General features: G+C 46.5%; 1 pseudogene; it reads right to left on the bottom strand.

Moving 5' to 3' along the window:
• Positions 1-2,536: 2,536 nt before the first annotated feature.
• Positions 2,537-3,813, bottom strand: LOC123412049 (annotated as a pseudogene).
• Positions 3,814-6,484: the final 2,671 nt, after the last annotated feature.

Raw genomic sequence — 6,484 nt, 5'->3', positions numbered from 1 at the left:
TTGAGTTGCACCCGAAGAAGAAGACTAAGTATGGTACTGCAAGGAGTTAGGGCATAATTGTGCCACTTGCACAACTGGTCTGATCTGAAGTGTTTGAGTGGTTCAGCGAGCAAAAAAAGTACGGAAAAAAGAGAAGACAGAAAAATAATAGTATGGCTGCTAGAGAAGTACCCAGATTCGAATGTTTTTAATTTTGAGGAAAAAGGCCATGTAATAATATGTAGACCATGTTATTTATGTTCTCTCCTACAAAAAAAGTTGACTGTGTATGGTGTGTGGAAAAGAAAAACATGACATTGAGTTGCTTATCCTCTAATTTGAACAGAAATGAATTTTACCTTCTTGATGTTGAACATCTTTACCCAGTTGACGTCGTTATGGTAGCTTTTTAACATTTTTGTTGTTAGGATCTTCCTCATGCTGAGTATGTATTTTTGCCCGTACTCCAAGACATGTGTGTCGTCCGAGTGTTCAACATTGTACATCATATACATGCAACAGTACGTCCTAGAAAATTAAACCAGAAAAGATCAGTCAGCTAGTTGTTCCATGAGTGATTTTTCATGTTGGACTGCTTTTGTTAGGCAGGGGGAAAAAGGTACTACAAAAAATGAGAACTCATATAATTTATGAAAAAAAGATAAAAAATATCTTTAGAGAATTTCCAAAACTACAGTGATGCATTATCTACAGATGTTACAGGTATTTCCATTAAAGAAAGCAGTGTCTCTCCATTAGCTAAAAGGTAGCTAAAAATGCATAGTCACCGGCTCCCGTGCAACTTAATGGAGTTTCTGTGGCGCGGCATGGCCGCCCCCGCGAGGCGACCTAGGCACCCTGGGTAGGCGACCATTTTATCTGTGTGGGCGACTTGGCCGTCCGTGCTAGGCGACCTGGGCACCTGGGGTGGGCGACTATTTCTCTTGTGTGTGGCTTGGTCGACCGCGCAAGGCGACCTAGCTCACCTAGGTACGCGAGTTTTTTATGTGTGGGCGACTTGATCGTCCGCGCTAGGCGACGTAGTCACCCTAGGTAGGCGACTATTTTCCCCTTGTGGGCGGCTTGGTCGTCCGCGCAAGGCAACCTAGCTCACCTAGGTAGGCGACTATTTTCTCTGTGTGGGCGACTTGGTCGTCCGTGCTAGGCGACCTAGGCACCCTGGGTAGGCGAGTTTTTTTGTGTGTGGGCGACTTGGTCTTCCACGCTAGGCGACCTAGCTCACCTAGGTAGGCGAGTTTTTTATGTGTGGGCGACTTGGTCCACCGCGCTAGGCGACCTAGTCACCCTAGGTAGGCGACTATTTTCTCTGTGTGGGCGACTTGGCCGTCCGTGCTAGGCGACCTAGGCACCCTGGGTAGGCGACTACTTTCATGTGTGGGCGGCTTGGTCGACCATGCAAGGCGACCTAGGCACCCTGGATAGGCGAGTTTTTTGTGTGTGGGTGACTTGGCCGTCTGTGCTAGGCGACCTAGGCACCTGGGGTGGCGACTATTTCTCTTGTGGGCGGCCTGGTCGACCGCGCAAGGCGACTTAGCTCACCTAGGTAGGCGAGTTTTTCTTGTGTGTGTGTGACTTGGCCGTCTGTGCTAGGCGACCTAGGCACCCTGGGTAGGCGACTAATTTTGTGTGTGGGCGGCTTGGTCGACCACGCAAGGCGACCTAGCTCACCTAGGGTAGGCGAGTTTTTCGTGTGTGGACGACTTGGTCGTCCACTCTAGGCGACCTAGCTCACCTAGGTAGGCGAGTTTTTTATGTGTGGCGCGACTTGGTCATCCGCGCTAGGCGACCTAGTCACCCTAGATAGGCGACTATTTTCTCTCTGTGGGCGACTTGGCCGTCCGTGCTAGGCGACCTAGGCACCGTGGGTAGGCGACTATTTTCCTGTGTGGGCGGCTTGGTCGACCGCGCAAGGCGACCTAGCTCACCTAGGTAGGCGAGTTTTTTTGTGCGTGTGCGACTTGGCCGTCCGTGCTAGGTGACCTAGGCACCCTGGCTAGGCGAGTAATTTTTTTTGGGCAAAGTTGGTCGCCATTTGAGGCGACCAAGGCCCCCTGTAGGCGAGTATTTTTTGGGAGACTTTGGTTGCCCCGTGCGAGGCGGCCTAGGCAGCATGGGTGAGCGAGTGTTTTTTGGGGGTAAAAAAACAGGATCACCCCCCTTGCGAGGTGCCCCTCGGCACCTTGGTTGCGCGAGTGTTGACCCTCCCTCCCTCGCCATCGTGTGGGCTTCCCCCCCCACCTTTCCTTGGCTTTTTGGTCACTTTGGTCGAACGAGCGAGGCGACCTAGGCCACCTACGTCTCTGGTTTCGGATAGGTGATATGGACTAACTTTTTGTTGCTGTTGGGACTGCTGGGGTTGTGTGTGCGTGCCTACCGAAGTAGTATGAGAGAAAAAAGAATGATCATAGTCCATTACATGTGGCGGAAAAAAAATAGATAGTGTGGGGGAAACTTGCCTGTTGTCCTGCTTTGGGCATTTTATTTCTTGGAGTCCCGAGTCTTGAATCTGCATGCTTGAGCTTGCGTAGTGCCTCCCTCAGTTTGCTTTTATCCCCTCGATTATTTTGTTCACAGTAGCAAGAAAAGACTTGTCTTTCATCGTCCTTGACGAGTCTAACACCTCGAACCGCTTGTCCCTGATGTTCAGCACCAGCAGCCAGTAGTGCCCCGTCTCCTTTGGATTTTCCTTGTCAAGAACCTTGAGCGTTGGGAACGAAATCTGGTCATGCATGAGATAGTTTTCCGTGAGATGGAAATAAAAATAAAAATGAAAGAGAGCAATCCACGAGGGGGGAAAACTATAGCGAAAAAGGGAAGGGATTTTGTGAATAGAAAAAAAGTATTTTCGCCTTACTGATTCGCACCGACTCAGCCTCCGTGTCCTGTTGTCGAAGTGTTTGTCTATCTCAGTCCTATTGAAATTGTTGTTCTGGACGAATGTATGAATCCGCATGGTGGAAAAAAATGAAAAACGGAAGGTAAAAGGGATTAGTAAGTTTTTTAGTTTGGTCTCGAATGTGCATGTTGTCATCTATTGTGTTTTTTTAGTTCTGTTTTTTGTGTGTGCACTAAAAACAAGAAAAAAAGGATTAGTAAAAAATAAAAAATAAAAAAATTGCTTACAGTTATTTGTAGTGGCATTATACTCTTCTTTGTCTTGAGCCCTGGTTCCCTCAACGCAATTATTGCAACCTCAGCCACTATGCTATCCATCTTCCGTCAGGCGCCATAGAGTTTGCAAGTTTAGTGCAGGTAATGAAGAACTCGTCATAGTTTATGATTGGTTTGCTGCTTTTCGAATATGATGGAGGGGGAAAAGCTGAAAAAATGTTAGTTCAATGATGAAAAAAGAAGGAACAACGAAGAGCTTGATTTGTGTTGTTCTTGCCTGGTGTCACTTTGTACTGCCCTCCTCCTAGTTGTTGTGGCAGAAGTGTTACCGGCAAGCAACACAATGTCATATATGCCGCACACTTCCTTGGAGCAGTGGAAGGGATCTGCGTCTCCGGGGTCAATGAACAGTGACCTGAGTTGTGTTGGCGCCCTTCCAACTCTCCGTTCATGCCCGACAGCGGCTGGTGTTCTTGATGAGCTAGCAACATGTGTTGCTGCTACTGGTGCTGTTTTTGTGGTTGGTGTTCTTGCATCTTGATCGTTGATTCGCGCTTTGTTTACGGACCTCTCCTCTGTGTCCAACTTTTCCTTCTGTTTCTTCTTTGCAAACTGGGCTTCTGCCTCAACACACACTTTCTACAGCTCTTCTGGGTCCAAACCCCAGTCATCTTCGCTTTCGGCCATGTTAGCAGGTTGCATGGATTAAATGGTGTGGGCAAGTCTCTATTTGTGTCCTCATCACCGTGGAAGCTCCTGTTGAGGTCGAGTGATGGAGAACAATTCTTTTCTGCCTGTTGGCAATGGTTGAAGACTGATGGTGTAGAGCACGTCAGTGTGGGTGAACCTTGTGCGCATTGCAATGCTTGTTGTTGCGCCAAAGGCCCCAAGCAAAGCTTTTCCCGGTACCTGCGCATGCCCCCTGTGTTGCTTGCGCCTTTGTAGATTGCTCCCGTGATGGTGTTCCCTTTCTCTTCTGGTTTCCATCAGGGGCTGGGCAATATTTTATGGTGGCAGGTGTGTAGTTGGCCCCATGGTCTCCACACCATATCGACTTGTCTGCTACAGTAGGTGAGGCACTGATATCTTGGCTTGGTGTCTCTTGAGCTGCCCCCTTAGTCACAAAATGGACAATAGGTGGGCTGATGAGATTCGGCTGACATCATGAATTTTTGTGTGCTTCCCACTTGAGCCTGAAGCTTTGTTGTCCTCAATCACAATGATCTTGTGCCCATTTTGCTTTTCCCCATGCAGATACATTGTGTGTTGACCTTGCTCTCCTTCTGTAAACTGATGTAAATTGTTGCCCCCTTGGTTTGCCTTGCCTGTCACATTGGCGTGACCCTCTGTCTTTGCGCACTCCCTGACCGGCTCAACCTTGCTTGTTGTCCTCCCTTTCGTATTCATGTTTCCCCTGTCCCTCAAAGCCTTTGACTTTTCTCTGAGTTTGTTTTGCTTATGAACTTGGCCCCTTGTGACAACAAAAGCGTCAGAGCTGCTGTCGGAGCTTGTTGCTTCTTCACCTTCATCTCACTCTGAGCTTGGCAAGTACTCTGCATCGTCCTCCGGGGTACCCCTGTCGTGCACATACTCCTCAGCTTTTGTCCCTTGGTGACCTGCATCCTTGCGACGTTTTGACTTATGCAAAAAGCTTCCTGAGCTCCCAGCATCGTTCTTCTCCAACTTGTCGATAACCTCCACAAAACTACCCATCTTATGTGAAATTTTGTGCTGAGCATTGCTGCAATCTCCCTCTTGTTCTATGTAAGATTAAAAAAGAAATAAGCGTGTTAGAAAAAGGTAAAAGTTAAAACAAAAAAACACATATTAAAAAAGGAAGCATATGCAAGAAAGAAAACAAAAATAAGCATTTAGGGAAACTAAAAAAGAAGCATGTACATACCGTACTGTTGTAATTAGGAGGCAACTTTGACGAAACAAAATCCTCAATCTGGTCGTATCCAACAAAAAGGCCATCCCCCCTATTGCTTCTGAATATTTTCTTCATCTAGGTTTTTTTTTAAAAGGGAGGTGAGAAGAAATAGATGGATCAGAAAAAAGGATGGGAGATATATAGGAAAATGTACTGTAATTAGCCATACATAAAAAGTTGCTTGAAAAAAAAGAGAAAAAATAGTAGCTCACACTCATCTTGTCGTGTCCTCCCTCGGGTTTCCTGTCTGCTTTTGCAACTTTCCCTATAAGCTTGTTGTCCCATGCTTCTGCCCGAATTTGACAATCTGGCACGTGAATGTCAACAACCAACGAATCCACATACAACACCTGTGTTTTTTTGCATTTTCCATGCTGTGAGTGGTAATGCCTCTCTGTTTTGTCCATTAAAATAAAGGAAAACCCAAAAAAAGGAGAAAAAAACACACAAAAGGTACTTACCACCATGTGGTGCACGTAGTAGTTTACGGCCTTCTTCCTCGTAGTTTTGCACAATGAAGATCTAATCTGTTTTGTTGTGAATGAACAGAAGTTCAGCCTCTTTACTCTCCCCAAGTCAGCGACGATTGGATAGCATCGCGGGCTGACATTCAGGCTCGTCGTGGGGCATATGAAACAGCTGACTACCACAATCAACCACGCGGGCATGAAATCGTCATCTGCTCTTCCATTCATGCCTTTGATAAGGTTGCAGAAAGTTGTTATCTCTGGATCCATTCCACTCTCAAACCCATACCTGTTGTTGATGAATGAGATTGCTTCTGCATCCCACCCATAAAACACTTCCACCCCTGAATTCCGTAGACCAAGGTTTGGTGGACGCTTTCCGCTGTTACAGGGATCTCACCCCTACCTGGCACTACTATTGACTCGTTGTCTGGGTTGTATCTCTGAAGGACCCATCTGCTCAAATCTGCAGGCATAGCTGAAGCCTCGATCTTCAGTAATCCTCCAAGTTAGTATGATTCGATCAGATCCTTTTGTTCCCGCACCAGTCTTTTGTTGATCTTAACCAGCCTTGCAGGCGACGCTCTGTTCCTCCCTTCCTGAACTTGCTTTCTCGTGGGGCGCCTACGACATTGTAAAACCTCATTATCGTTCCTACCCATGCCATCACTTCTTGCTGTTCCCTGTAGACAAAAGCAAAATGAGAGCGACAAAAATGTGTGAGATTGCTTGATACATGAAAAAGGAGAACTGAATAACATACATACATGTTGTGTGGTGTTGACTGATTGTCTGCCTAATACATGTAAAAATGCAACAAAAGTAAAAAAAGGAGAAAAAGGGCAAAAAAAGGATAATGTGGTATGTACCTCGCCATCATTTTCGTCTGTGGATGCCTCCATCTTAAAACCAGTATTAAAATGTTGCCTAATAAAAAGGAAAAAAAGAAGGACGGTCACTGATAGCGATAATT

Source organism: Hordeum vulgare, chromosome 7H, assembly GCF_904849725.1.
Source record: "Hordeum vulgare subsp. vulgare chromosome 7H, MorexV3_pseudomolecules_assembly, whole genome shotgun sequence".
Lineage (NCBI taxonomy): Eukaryota > Viridiplantae > Streptophyta > Magnoliopsida > Poales > Poaceae > Hordeum > Hordeum vulgare.
Note: the sequence above shows the minus strand (reverse complement) of the source record. Positions and strands in the feature narration are given on the sequence as shown.